A 14889-nucleotide genomic window follows, 5' to 3' on the forward strand; every position below is an offset into this window, starting at 1 on the left:
TATCACAAAATCAGTAAATTTTAAAAATACAAGTAGACAGCCGATTAGGTTATCTATAATTCCTAAACATTTCAGTAGGCCCCAAAACTTAAAAAAAAAAAAAAATCTCTTTGAAAAGATGGGGAATACCTTGTTACAGGACAAATATGGGGTTTTTTTAGCCCACGTGTTTAGAAAAATTTCGAGGGAAGACATTGGCTCACAAACGTGATCATCTTGGAGGTTGTGAGTCCTCTGATTTCTTTTTAAACAACAAGCATTACTTTGATAATCAGAGAGGCGGACAAACAATGCAGCTTTACAAATGTGAAGCTCACCCAAGGACACGATAAAATAGTAGTCCTCACCCTTGGCCGCACCCTGGAAACATCTGGGGAGCTTTAAAGTAAACAGCCCACGCCTGGTCCCACCCTTGGTGATTCTAATGAACTGGTCTGGGGTGGGGCCCAGGCCTTGGGGTTTCTTAAAACTCCCCACATGACTCTAATGCGCAGCAAGGATAAGAACCATTAAAGCAAGATTTTTCAGATTTTTTTTTTTTTTGTAGAACATGTAGGGTCTTTTAGAAAATGAAAAGGTCCCATAGCCGAAGAAGCAGGATCTTTCCTGCAAGATTTCGAAGCCTGTAATGTGCAGATGTGCACCAAGACTCTTATAGGAAGAAGACAGTGCAAGGTGGACGTCTGTGAGTGTGTACGCGTTGTCTGTCTGGTCAGCGCTGCTTCTCTTGAGCAGCCATGACGTTAGCAAGCCCCGTCCACTCCACCTCCTAACCTGCCCCCCTCTCCCGCCACCTTGGTCCTGTCCTCCATCACCTCCCAGCTGGACGATGGCAGCAGCCTCCTCCCTGCCCTCCCACTGCCCCTACAGTTCATTACCCACAAAGGTGAGCTAGCGGAAGTCCCTGGAGCACACAGTTTGTAAAAGCTTCTGCTCCCTACGGAGACTGCCCAAGTGTCCCTAACTGCCACACTAGGACTGTGGAAGGGGCCTGCCTTAAAGTATAGGCAGCAGCAAGAACAGCAGAGCTGTGGCAGAAGGAACCTGGGGCCTCAATGCCACTGTTGAGTTGCCATGTCACAGGCCCAGAAGGCGGCCTGAAGAACTCCTGGACTTGGGAGTTGGGGAGCCCACTCGCTCCCCGACTGCCGACGCCAGCATGAATGGGGGTTTTCCGTTATTCATAGCCGAAAACATCTGAGCTATACACTCTGTTACAAAGTACCCTATTTATTGGTCATACATTTTTTTTTAACCAGGTAAAATCACCTTACTTGCTTTTCGTGTTTATTGTCCGTCTCCCCCTTCTAGAACTCCAGCTCTATAAGAGCAAAGACATTTGTCTGTCTTGTTCCCTGCTCGGCCCCTCGTACCTGAAACTCTACCTGCCAAAGAGGAGGAACTCCGTGTTTGCTGAAACAATGACTGAGCTCAGTTCTTGCAACAGCTCCAAAAGGCAGGTGTTCCAAATACCCGCCTCCTCCTGACTTCTCCCTGTTGTGGCTCTGCAGTTACACTGGCCTTTGTCCAGCTCCTCCAGAGGCAAGCTCTCCTAGTGCAGAATTCCCTCTGCTGGGGATGCTCCCTGGCACCCCACTGAAGTCTACTGGTCCTTTGGGCCTCCTCGCTAACGTCCGTCCTTACAACATCTTCCGATCTCTCCAAAACACACCAGGCTCCCCTCGGATATGCTTTTCTGGCTCCTCCATCAGGGCACTTAGCGCAGATGCAATCACACAGCTGCTTTCGTAATTACTTACTTAGCTTCTGTTTCCTCCACCGAGAATGAGTTCCAGGAAGGTGAGGACCCCTTTGTACTGCCAAACCTCTAGAGGGTCTGGCCCACAGAAGGTGCTGAATAAGTACCACAGCTGACTGTCGTGGCCAGGACGTTTGTTGTTCACTGAATACCCATGCACCTCCACCTTTCCAGCCCCTTGCAGTGAGGCAGGGCCGTGCAACTAGTTCTGGGTGTGAGCGGAAGTGAACTGTGTCACTCTGGGCCTTAGCAACTAAGTGCTGCACTATGTGACTCTCTAGTTCCCTGTTCTGCTGTGGTGACCCTGGAGGCTATGTGTTCTAGTCATGAGGCTTCAAGACTGGAGCCCACATTGACCTGCATCTCTGTGGTACAAGGTGACCTGCCTTGTGTCACAAGTAAGAAACTGACATTTGTTATGCTCAACTTCTAGGATTTCAGGGTCAACCTGTTACCGCAGCAGAATCTTGCCTATCGCTAGCATTCCCACGATGGAAGGAAGGCAGCTAGACGCAGAGACAAGTGTGATCACAGACTGGGAGGTGAGGAGTAAGACTGCGTGGTCTCCAGCTGCCAGAACTGAACCTCAGTGAAAGGATGGGGGCGGTGGGGTACAGAACGACTACTCACTGGGGAATTGCCACTTTCAATTCCTGATGCAACCGATGAAAGGACCCAGAGCCCCCACTCCCTTCAGAAAGAGCCTGCCTCGGGGCCTTCATCAAACACAGCTCCTTAGGGATCACAGCCAAGTCTCAGCCCCTGGGGACGGGAGGAGGCTCAGAGGCCAGCGACACCCTGGAAAACCTTATTAGCCAGAGGAAGCTGAACCAGCAAGACTGCATGAAAGGGCCCGGGCTAATTCGGGCTGACAGCCTTCCCGCGGAATCACCCACCGGGGTTCTGCCCTTCCAGCTCCATCCCAGAGAATAAATCACACTGTCAGGTCTAATTTGGGGCTCAGCTGATGGGCTGAGCAGGGCATCCATGCATTCTGGCCGCGGAGGTCAAGGGCAGCCCACACGCTAGCGGTCAGTGCTGAAAGGCCCAGGGACTAGTTAGGTGGGAAACAGCTGGGAAGCCAACAGTGGGTTTCCAATACACACCAGAGACACTCTGCTCTGCTCCTGTGAGATTTCTGGCCCAGGCCCCGTTCTCAGAGCACCGTACTGCTAATCCTGGCACAGCACCAGCTTGGGGCTGGGCACAAGGTAAACACTCCTAGTTGGTAAATAAGTGATCATAACAGCACCGGCGAGTGCTTACTATCTTATAGGCTGGAGACTAAGCTGCCTAACTTGTGACACACAGTCAAGGCTAAGGCATATAAGCCACTCCCACTGCCACCATTGTTGCGGCCACCACCACCACTACCATCTCCTGTATTATGTCACTACTTTGTGCCAGGCTCTACTCTAAGTATTTGAGATTCATAATCACTTTTCTTTCTATTTTTAAGTAGGCTTCATGCCTAGCGTGGAGCCCAATGCGGGGCTTGAACTCATGGCACTGAAAATCAAGATCTGAGCTAAGATCAAGGGTCAGATGCTTAACCGACTGAGCCACCCAGGCGCCCTCATAATCAGTTTTCAATTCTCAAGGGTTAGGAAGCTCCCGGGTTACACTCCCGGGAGTAGCTGGACTCTGGAGCTCATGCTCTTGGCTACCACATCGAACCATTCTTCTTTCACCATTTTGATTTTAAGAAGCTTACCCTGAAATGCCAAGTCAGCGTTCAGTGTCCCCTCCCACCCCCCTCCGAGTTCCTACAGCCCTGTGGCTTTCCCCACTAGAACTCCCATCACTCCAGGCTGTTTACCCAGAGATCTCTCCCACAATCCTCTCTCTCCAGGAGGGCAGCCCTGTGAGCCTCATGCCCAGCAAAGGACCAGGAAATGGGAAATGCCCAATATTTATGAGACAGACGGATAGAAACCCAAATCCAAACCTCTCATTTTAGAGAGAAAGGGGTGACGATTCAGAAAGAAGAAAGGGGAGATTCACTGATGAAAGGGGGAGTGGAGAAGGGGAAACTGCTCCTTGATGAATTTCTTCCTCCTGTAAGGCCCAAAGCTGCTTCCAGGAGCCCTAATTGACCTCCAGGCTGGCTCAGCACCTCTGGGGGCCCACCATCCCCTGGGCGGGCTTCCCCCATACAGCCCTGAAGCGCTCTGGAGTGTCACTGTCACTAAGGCCTTGCCTCCCTCCCGGGATGGGAGGCCTCATAGTGCAGGGTCCACCGGCCAGGAGGCTACTACCCCTACACACTGCTACACCACAGGGATGGCCACAGAGGAGGCCACGTTAAATATGTGTTGAATCGACCAGCAGAACCCCAAGAAAGGAAACAAGGCCTGAGCCTCATTCTAGGAAGACGAATCAAAAGCACAGGTATAATTTCTTTGGAAAGGGAAGGCCAGGAGAAGTCTTCTCAGCCACCTGCAAGCCAGGAAGAACGTGCGGTTGGTGCTGCTCACCAGGACTGGACCAGGACTGGGGAGAGGTAGAGGCACAGGGTGGATGCGATTCACAAGAAAGCTTTGCAATGACTGAAACTTCCCCAAAGCAAAACACGCTGCCTTGTTCCTCCCCTGCTGGAAGAATTTAAAACCGAGGTCACACAGCCAGCAGTCTGGGGGCCCCGGGACCTTTTATGAGGTAACCAAGTGTAGTGCCAACAACAAGGGGTCTGGAGACAGACTGAAAAGGTCCCCACCCTGACTCCCCGACTTGGTCCATGGCTTTACCACTCTGTGCCTCAGTTTCCAAGTCATTCTTATGGAGAGATCACAGCAGCAACTTCACAGGGTGGGTGCAAGGGGTAGATGAGATCATGCATGTAAAGTGCTCACACAGGGCTGGGCACAGAGTCAGTACCCATTAATGTTAATTATTATTGTTTTTCTTCCCCCGTGGAGCCAGACACTGTTGGCTGGCTAACCCAACTGACACTCTCAATTCCCTTTTCCTCTGGCTTCCTTCTCAGGAGAGGCTGAAAAAGCTAAATGAAATTTCCCACCTTCCTTGGAGCTAGGGGAGGCCACCTGACACACTGCTGGCCAGTGAGATCTAGGTGGAATCTTCTGGGGGGCGGAATTTGGGGGAAATGCCAGTGGTCCAGAAAAGGAAAACACATGCGGCTGGGGGCTGGCCCTCCTCTCCTTGTTCTGACTGGAGCTACAGCACCAACCTTACAATCGCAAGGGAGGCCGAGTAAATCAAAGATGCTCCAGGCTGGATACCACTAACCAAATACCTTCAGGTTTGTTGTTATGGGAGAGAAATCAATGTTCAGTTGTTTGAAATGCTGTAAGTTGGGTTTTCTGTTCTTGTAGCTAAAAGCATTACTGGCCGATGCACCCACCATAACACAAATGGCTCAGAGCACCTGCCGGTGGCAACTGTTTGCCAACCTCTGCTCAGGTCCCTGGGTGAGAACCCCTGACCTAGAGCAGAAAGGGTGGGAGACTGAGCCAGAATAGTGCCTACCAACCCTTAGTCACCGTGTTCTGCTCTTCTTTTCAGCTGCATCTAGTCCACTGTGCAATTATTTACTTAATATTTTCTTTACACCAATTCGTTTCTATTTTTATTTATTTCTTTGTTTTAAAGTAATCTCTACACCTAATGCGGGGCTTGAACTCACGACTCTGAGATTATGAGTTGCATGCTCCACCAACTGAGCCAGCCAGGAGCCTCAGTAAACCAATTCATTTTTAAACTTAAACACACACACACACACACACACACACACACACACACACACACAGGAATCTACTGGGACTCCCCAGGTGGCTCAGTCAATTGGCCGTCTGACTACTGATTTTGGCTCAGGTCATAATCCCAAGGTTGTTGGGCTCGAACCTCACATTTGGCTCCACACTGAGTGCGGAGTCTGCTTGGAATTCTTTCTCTCTCCCTCTACCCCTCTTCCTCTCTCATGCTCTCTCTCTCTCTAAAATAAAATAAAATAAAATGGAATGTATATTACTACCAAAATGAAAAATCGGTTCTCTTCTGTTACAAAAGTAATTTAATAAATAATAATAAACAAATACAAGGTAAACAAACAAAATATGTTCATCCACAAACCACTAAAAGTTATCTGATGTAGCATAATTTAGGTTTATTGGACTAGCAAGAATTCTTCATTTTTGCCTTCTATCAGGGAAAAAAAAAAGCCAGAAGATCTGGCAATGCTTTGCATTATTACAGGGCGACAAAGGCTGAGAGCTAAGAAGGGGCTGCCCCACAGAGAGGGAACACAGTGTCCTGTTGCTGCAATTCCCCAAAACCCTGTTCCAAAGTGAGATAATTTGTTTGGATCTCCCGCTGGCTTGTGGAAGAATTAGGCTGGGTACCTTATTCTTACTCAGGGCCTCCTCAGAGAGGCCTTCCTGGATTATCTCACCTAAAATCACTCCTGTTCTTCCCAGACAGCCCCCTTCCTGCTTTACTGACTTCTCTGACATTCACTTGTCTGTTGTTTTATTCTCTAGTAGCATGTCAGTTCCCACAGGGAAAGGATTCTGCTTTGTTCATTCCTGAATCCCCAGTACCTAGAACGTGACAGTAGGTGCTCAAAGGTCATGGTCATGAAGCACAAAGAAAGGCTAAGGAACCATTACAGACTGGACGTGACTAAGGAGACATGATGACTAAACACAGTGTGGCATCCTGGATAGGATCAGAAAAGGGACATCCGCAGGGTGCCCGGGTGGCTCAGTCGGTTAAGCACCCGACTTTGGCGCAGGTCATGATCTCACAGTTTGTGGGTTTGAGCCCCGCCTAGGGCTCTGTGCTGACAGTGTGGAGCCTGGAGCCTGCTTCAGATTCTGTGTCTCCCACTCTCTCTGCCCCTCCCCCACTACTCTCTCTCTCCCCAAAATAAATAAACGTTAAAAAAATTTTTTTGAAAAGACAAGACACTGGTGGAAAACTAGTAAAACTTGACTAAACCTCTTAGTTCACAGGACTGGACCAGTGCTCATTTCCTTGTGGTAACATTAACATTAGGGGATGCTGGGTGAAGGGTAGATACATGAGCTTTCTGTACACTTTGTATAAATTTTCTGGAGTCTAAAATTCCTTCAAAATTAAAGAGCTAGTAAAGAACTGTGCTGAAAAGCATCCTTTGATGGAAATGTGGCCTCTTGAGACTGTCCCATGAACACGCTCAGGTCCCTGGGCAGACGCTCAGGTCAGGATGAAGGAAGGTGAAGAGGCCCAATAAGCAGCCAAGAAAAGAAGCTGCTATCTAGATTCACTCGGTTGCCAAAGCTTGACCCGTTGGTTGCTGCAACTCAGCCAACATCACGGTTACATGAATCATGCAGAGTCTGGATGCCAGAATCTTCTGTTCTCCACTTTCCATACGATTAGGGGCTTTTGGTGCTTCGAGGATCAGACAGTGTGCTCACCCCCAAGCACCCTCACAGCATCCTGCCAACAAAGGCTGGAACTTGTTTTGGAACACCCCACTAGCAACTGAGTGTCACTGCTGTACCTATGCCAAAGACACAAACCAGGATGTTCACTAGCAAAGTCCCCAGAAGCCTAATTGTAACATATTCAAAATCTTTATGTCACAGGTATTTGCTATATGCACACTTTTTAATTCTGTGTCAGTCCCTACATTGTATCTTCAGCCTAGAGAAGAACAGCACATCCGCACGGGGTAGGTGACAGGGACGTTCTGTGTCCTGATGGTGGTGGGCAGTCACACAACCAATGCATTTGCTCACGCTCAGAGAGCTGTACGCCAAAGAGTGAACTTTATTCTGTGTAAATTTAAAAAACTGAATTAAAAAAGAGAGGGTGTGATACACGGATGTGTGCTACGAACAAAGCTCTCTAGGACGCTCTGCTGCTGGGGACGGTGGGAAACACGCTGCGGAAGCACCCACATACAGCACGGCTTCTTTTCTCTTTGGGCTGCAGAGTATGTAAGTGCGCATGTGTGTTACGTGGGGCCAGGACACGCTCCTGACTGCTGACGTAATTAGCCCTGAGGGAAGGTGTGACGGGTAGGACAGAGAAGGAGACTTCCATTTTTCCCTCGATACTTTTTCAAGTTATTTTTAAAAATAATAGAGGCCTCTGGATTAGTTGTAAAATTTAAGCAAACAGGCAGCCGCACTGTCCTTACCCTCAGTGTGTTCTGGACACTAGTGCTCCTTGAGGGTCCCAGGGAAGCCACTGTCAAAGGCTGTGCATCTGCGGAGAAAAACAACACAAGGTCATGTCTTTGGCCAGCCCGAGCCTTCCTGCTGCAGTTTCCATCATTCACAAATTCACCCCCTTCAACAAACGTTTACTGAACACCTGCTCTGTGCTAGGCACCAAGGGAACACCAGGGGCCAGGACAACGCTGCTGTCCTCGGAGAGAAGACATTCCAGTAAGGGAGGAAGACAATAAAACAAACAGACGATGCGGAGTCAGGGAGTAGTAAGTGTCTTGATGAAAACTAAGCAGGGCGAGGAGAATGACGAGCCTGCTGCTTGCCAGAGTGGTCAGGGAACAGACACTAATTCAGGAGGACCAAAGGCTGTGTGACTATCTGTGCAAGAGCCTTCCAGGCCATGGGAATGGCCAGTACAAAGGACCTGAGGCAGGGAATGTGTGTGGAGCATTTTAGGAGCAGCGGGAGGCCCATGTGCCTGGCACAGGGTGAGTGAGGGGCTGAGTGGTTGGAGATGAGGGCAGGGAGGTGATGGGGGCAGATGGAAGGCCACTATAAGGATATTTCTTTCAGGGGCGCCTGGGTGGCTCGGTCGGTTGAGCATCCGACTTCAGCTCAGGTCATGATCTCATGACTCGTGGGTTCGAGTCCCACGTCGCGCTCTGTACTGACAGCCAGCTCAGATCCTGGAGCCTGCTTCCGATTCTGTGTCTCCCTCTCTCTCTGACCCTCCCCGGCTCATGCTCGCTCGCTCTCTCTCTCTCTCAAAAATAAATAAAACATCAAAAAATTTTTAAAAAAAAGGATATTTCTTTCAGACAATTTTGAGTAGAAGAGTGGCAGAGATAAATAGTGCTTGTCCTGGCTTGTAACTTCATATTATAAATTTATGTTTTAAAATATTTAGTATGGTTGTTCCTATTTGAATGGATATTTCATGAAAACTTTATATTATTAATTTATGTTTTTGAATATTTAGAATGGTTGTTCATATTTGAATAGATATTTTATGAATGAATGAATGCCTCCACTGTCTGTATTGTTCACCCTCATGTTTCAGCTTAGGGCAGGTACTTACTAAGTCAGGGAAATGAGATGTGAGGGGATAATCTAGAACCTTCCTATAAGGAATGGCCATTAAATAATGACTCTCACTCCCCATGTGCCAGGCCGTGTTCTACGAGACATGAGGTGACTCATTTCACTCTCTCAATAACCCTAAGAAATCGATGTTTATGATTACATTCATGCTACAGAAAAGGAAACTGAGGCACAGAGTAGGTAAAAAACCCACTAACTGAGGCTGCCCACCAGTCAAAAGTATATGCCAGCTGGAATGAACTCAGGCAGCCTGGCTCCAGAGCCTGCTCCTGACCATGTGGCTGGGCCAGTGGTCATGACGGTCAGTGAAGAAACAGCTAATTACAGTCAGATGATGCCTCGCTTTCCCCAAGAGCACGATGTCCAAATGCTACTCAAACAGCAAGGCTGAGCTCAAACTCCAGCCGGCTCCTCCAGGAAGCTCCCAGGAAGGAAACCTAGCGAGTAGCTAGCCAGCTCTCCAGAGTCTAGGAACCTGGTTCCTAGACCAGGATATCTTCAGTAATCTTGCTCCTAGAGGTTCCTGGCAAAACCAAAAGGGCTTCTTAACCTTTCTCATGCCAGAGAGTCCTGTTGGTAGCCTGCTAAAGACGAGTGTGGACTCCTTCTCAGAATCATGTTTTTAAGTGAACAAAATACAATACCCAAGGCTATAAAGGAAACCAATTATATTAAGACATCAAAGTATCTGTAAAATAAAACCTAATCTGAGATACAGTAATATTCGTGCTTCTTTATGAATGCTTTAAATTATAAGATCCTAGTGGTGCTTCCAATAACCATAGTAATTTAGAAACAGATGAGTGTAAATGATATTTTGCAATATCTGCAACAACTGTAATGTGATACGGAAATATTTTTAATTTCTAGTGGCGACAAAGTCACAGGTATCACAATACAATTGTAGCTTTGGCCCTCATTCTGAACAAAAGGAAATGCTAAATTCCAGATGGTAGAGGGAATAAACACGTAAATTTTTTCCCAGCCAACTTCACAATCCTCTAAATTCTATCCAAGGACCCTTTAAGGGTCTATGGACCCAGGATGAAGAATCCTGATAGGGTAAAGGTGGAGCAGGTTCCTGGGGAAGGTAATTAACTGGGGAGTGTGAGGCAGATTCAGATCCTTGTGAATAGCTCCATGGGAAGGGGTCGTGGAGGGCTAGTCCTACAATCCAGGCTGGCCAATAAAGCCACTGAACCCCATCCCCCTGCTCCTTGCCTCAGAGATGGCTCAGGGTGGTCCTAGCATTGAAGCCACGACGATTAGGTTGAATAAACATCAGGCTCAGGACATGTCCTGGGACTATAGGTAAAGAGATGGTTTATTTCTCTTGCGGTGCCGCTTAGCTGGCTGGATGTATATGTAGAGCTGCTTCAGAGCCTATCTGACAACAAAAGCAACACAGAAGAATACAGAGCCAGGAAGTAGAAGGAAACAGGGTCCTGGCAACCTCATGTAAGGCTCTAGATCTAGCCACACCTGAAGCCATTCAGTGTACAACGCCCCAGGCAGTAAATGCAAATATTTCTTTTAATACTTAAAGCAGATTGACCTGAATTTCCATTTGTTCACAAAACCAAATGACTCAATTAACACAGAAGGGCAGAGTTGAGTGCAGTTCTTGACAATTCCCTTAGCTCACCACCAAGCCATTTAGGGGAACACAAAATAAAATTAGACAGTTACTATACATAGAAACAGCAAATACAGAAAAACACACACTCTTTAAAAACTCAGAAATAGTCTCTTGGGTAGCTGGCTTTCCCTAAGCTGGTCTGTGAGGCCCTGACAATTGTGATTTTCAAGATGCTTGACAGGGCAGGAGGGAACCAGAAGCACCCAGAACATTTTCCTTTATCACCAGATTTTCCATTTAAAAAAATTCCTGGGATGATCAGAAAGCCCCTGCAATAAAGCTCCTGTAAAATTTTAATAGCTGCCTTTTAAAATACAGCGGAAATTGCTTTTCTGCCACTCTCACTCTTCCTCCTTGCTTTCTCTAGAGTGATGTATATGGCTCTTTAAAGGCACATCAGTGGTGACGTGTGGTGGTGCCACGTCTCTGACTGGAGGGAGCTATCATATTCATCAGTGTGGGGCCCCTCATACAGGGGAGGGGCCAGAGCAGAGAGGGGGATGCTGAGGGGTTGTGGAAAAGACAGCAAAGGTGGGCTACATGATCAGTACTTCGGCCAGGACCACAGATCTCCCAGAGCCCCTTCTCACACCACCTGGGAAGGGTGGATGCCCTTGGACTTGCTGCATCAATCCAAGCACACTCGCTAGAGCAACAGCCCACCTGGTCGCGGGGCCTCGCATCTCACTTCCCAGGGTTTATTCCAAGAAACAGAATCCTAGGTGACAGGACCTGAGGATGAGGGGATGATAGCTTGGCCTGACTCGCAGCCTGACTGGTTCCTCCCTTTCGCCACAGTGATTGGCTCCGGGAGAGACACATGATCTAAGCAGGGCCAATCAGAGTAGGCCCTGGAAAGTTTGCCGAAATTACTGGGGGGAAAGGGATGGGATGGAAGGTAGGGGCTGCTGAAAGCCTCTCTGTTACCTGGGAGGTGGGGGGCACAGGAGAATGAAGTCAAAGCCGAGAGAGACAGAACCCTGACAGAACCCAGAAGTGGATAAGGGTAGCTTCCTGACAAGAATACTGGAGTGTTGGCTCCGGTCCGGCCAGCTCCGGGACTTTCAGGTCCCAAAGCCATTAATTTCCTTATGCTGTTTAAGCCAGTTTGAGTTGGGAAGATTCTGTCATTTACAACAGAAGTAACTGACTGATGAAACCGGAAGGGACCTCAGAAATCAATACAGCATTCCTTCATGTTTCAGTGAACACGATCCTTTCTAAGAAGCTGACAAAACAAAACTATGCCATGTCTCTCCTGAAGGGGGGGGGGGGAACTCCACAAAATACTGTTTCCAAAATGTCAAAGGGCTCTGAAGCCCCTGTCCACAGGAACTGGGTGAAGAACACGCCGATCCAGTTTGAACTATCCACTTGATGGATAAGGAAACTGAGGTTCAGAACGCTTATGTGACTTGTTTGGGCCCAGGGCTGGGAGAGGCAGAGTCAGGCCTCTCTAGAGCCCCGGAAGGTGCGGACCTCAGGGGAGGCAGTGGGGGAGGCTGCAGGCCCCCACGCTCCCATTTAGCAACAGCAGCTCCAGGTTTTTTCTGCCTTAAAAACTGGGCTTTCAGGGAAGTATCCGACCGAAGTTCTACCACTTCACGATAACGTATGGAAAGCCAATCTCTTCTATCACATTTCAAAGTATTTACATGTTACTGACCTTGGTTTTGATCCTCACTGACACCTTACGAAGCAGGCACTATCGCCATGGCTCCGCGTGAGGTGCTTCTGCAGGGGCAACCAACCAGGGCGCTGCTCTCTGATCCCAAAGCGGCCCGCGCACCAAGGCCTTTCTGCTCCTGTACTTCAGGGCCTCACGTTTCTAGTCTTCCCTTGTATTTCGATCTCAGCCTGATGGAAAGGATCATCTGCTTTCACCTCTCCACTCCCCTCGACTTGGTCCTCCCTGCGGACCAGGTAAAGAAGTGGTGGCTGATGTGACGGGTCAGAGGTTACGATGGTGGCTGGGCCTGCTCTTCCAGCGGGCAGGACCGGGCACCAGCTCTTTTCTCTCCCTGTGCCCGGAGATGGCAGCTTCGGTGCTCTCTTACAGCCTGTTCTGAACACCCTGGCCAGTGTTTATCCACCGGCTAAGATCGCCAGGGGTATACGCACTCCTCCTAAGTGAGTGTTCATGGGAGCGGCCAGACCTTTCTCCTCCATGCAGCTCGCTGTGTGAGTGGCTGATCTAGGCATTTAGACTTAAGGTAAAGGAGAACTGCCTTCTCCTTTCTAGACTTTACCAGAGCTTCACATTGGGCCACAGGGACCTACCCACCTATTAATAAAGAGGTTCAATCATCCTCCATTTAGAGAAGATTCCATTATGCCCATCCTCATCCCGTCTTTAAAATAGGGATCTAGGAAAATAATCTGTTCATTCAACAGCCTCTACCCACCTGCCAACAAAGAAAAAGCTGCTATGCGAAGAAAAGACTTTGCCTTGGGAAAATCTAGGCCCTCGACTGCTATCCTGTATGGCAGCCGCTGAGATCATCTTGCAATTAATCATGTTTTCTCTTATGGCCTATATTCTATTAATAACACACTAACGACTTAGCACCAGTTCTTTCACTGATTCAGTCCGCAGATATGACTAAGGCTGGGTCTCTGACTTCGAGGGTCTCACATCCTAATTTCCTGTCCCCTCCCATGCCCCCCACAGAAAATAAGCATCATGATATAGAGCTCTGAGGACTTCACTGTGCCGGGGGCCCAATGGCTGTCCCGCGTCCAGCCTAACCTAAGTACTGCAGTACAGGGGCTCAAGACAGACCTCTGCAGAGAAACTGCTGCGGGAAAGCAGCAAGGTGTGACCACTTCATGCACAGCAGACTGGCCAAAATGTCAGACTCTGACACCACCGATCTTTACTGAAGTTGTAGACTAAGGGGAACTCTCAGTCACCGCGGGTGGGAGCGTACCTAGGAACAGACATTTTGAGAGAGCAGCTGGCAATTTCTTATAAAGAGGAAGAGATGGTAACCTCAGTGACACACTTCACTTCCCCACTGACTGGGGTCTGGGATTCCCTGCCGAGTTCCCAGACCCATGTGGCCTTGCAAATTCTCGCTCTGGTTTAAAGCATGAGGTTTTTGCTTTGATTTGACTACATGCCAGGCACTGTTTTCAGTTAACTATCAACTCATTTGACCCTTAGAACAACCCTGTGAAGAGGGTTTGCTGGCATCCCCATTTTTTTTCTTAAGTAGTTTATTGTAAAGTTGGTTTCCATATTAACACCCAGTGCTCATCCCCACAAGTACCCTCCTCCATGCCCATCACCCCCCCGTCCCCTCTCCTCCACCCCCATCAGCCCTCAGTTTGTTCTCAGCATTCAAGAGTCTCTCATGGTTTGTCTCCCTCCCTCTCCCCAACTATTTTTCCCCTTCTTCTCCCCCATGGTCCTCCATTAAGTCCCTCCTGATCCACCTATACATGAAAACATATGGTATCTGTCCTTCTCTGCCTGGCTTATTTCGCTCAGCATAACACCCTCAAGTTCCATCCACGTTGGCATCCCCATTTTTAACCAACCAGCAAACTGAGATACAGAGAGGTAACTTGCCCAAGATCACACAGCAAGTAGATAGCACTAATCCACTGGGATCTGAACCCAGTTGGTCTGGCTCCAGAAGTGCCAACACAGTAGTTAAGAGTATGGGCTCAGCCCCGAAACACATCTGATTCCACATCCAGACATCAATTTCAGATGCATCAAAATATGAGTGTGCCTAGAAGAGAATGCAGGAGCATATCTTCATGCTGGTGTAGGTAAGGGTTTCTCACTCAGGAATTCTAGGAGAATGTTCTCCTCACAAAAAGACTCATTCAGGGGTGCCTGGGTAGCTCAGGGGGTGAAGCGTCCCAACTCTTGGTTTCGGCTCGGGTCATGATCTCATAGTCGATGAGTTTGAGTCCCATACTGGGCTTTGTGCTGACAGTGTGGACCCTGCTTGGGATTCTCTCCCTCTCTCTCTGCCCCTCCCNCTTTGTCCCTTCACCAGCTTGGAATGCAGATGTGATATTTGGATTTGCGAGGGTCCCGCCTGTCCCCAGAATACTATTCTGCCAGAACAGGACTGAACTCTCTGGGTGCCCTGGGCCCTGGGGAAGGTGGGTGCAGCAGCCATCTGTGGCCATGAGGGGGCAAGAGTCAGAGGAGTGCTGGTGTTGACCATGGCTTCTGCCACACCACTGAA

General features: G+C 48.7%; 1 protein-coding gene across 1 annotated transcript in view; it reads right to left on the reverse strand.

The window, feature by feature from the left end:
* Positions 1 to 14889, reverse strand: part of SIPA1L3 (signal induced proliferation associated 1 like 3) — a 249360-nt gene that overhangs the window by 136906 nt on the left and 97565 nt on the right. Inside the window, exon 2 of the mRNA XM_077773636.1 lies at positions 7908 to 7975. The gene's annotated coding sequence lies outside the window, so the exon portion shown is untranslated. The remainder of the gene's footprint in view (positions 1 to 7907; positions 7976 to 14889) is intronic.

The sequence above is a fragment of the Crocuta crocuta genome, unplaced genomic scaffold (genome assembly GCF_008692635.1).
Source record: "Crocuta crocuta isolate KB4526 unplaced genomic scaffold, BGI_CrCroc_1.0 scaffold267, whole genome shotgun sequence".
NCBI classification, from domain to species: domain Eukaryota; kingdom Metazoa; phylum Chordata; class Mammalia; order Carnivora; family Hyaenidae; genus Crocuta; species Crocuta crocuta.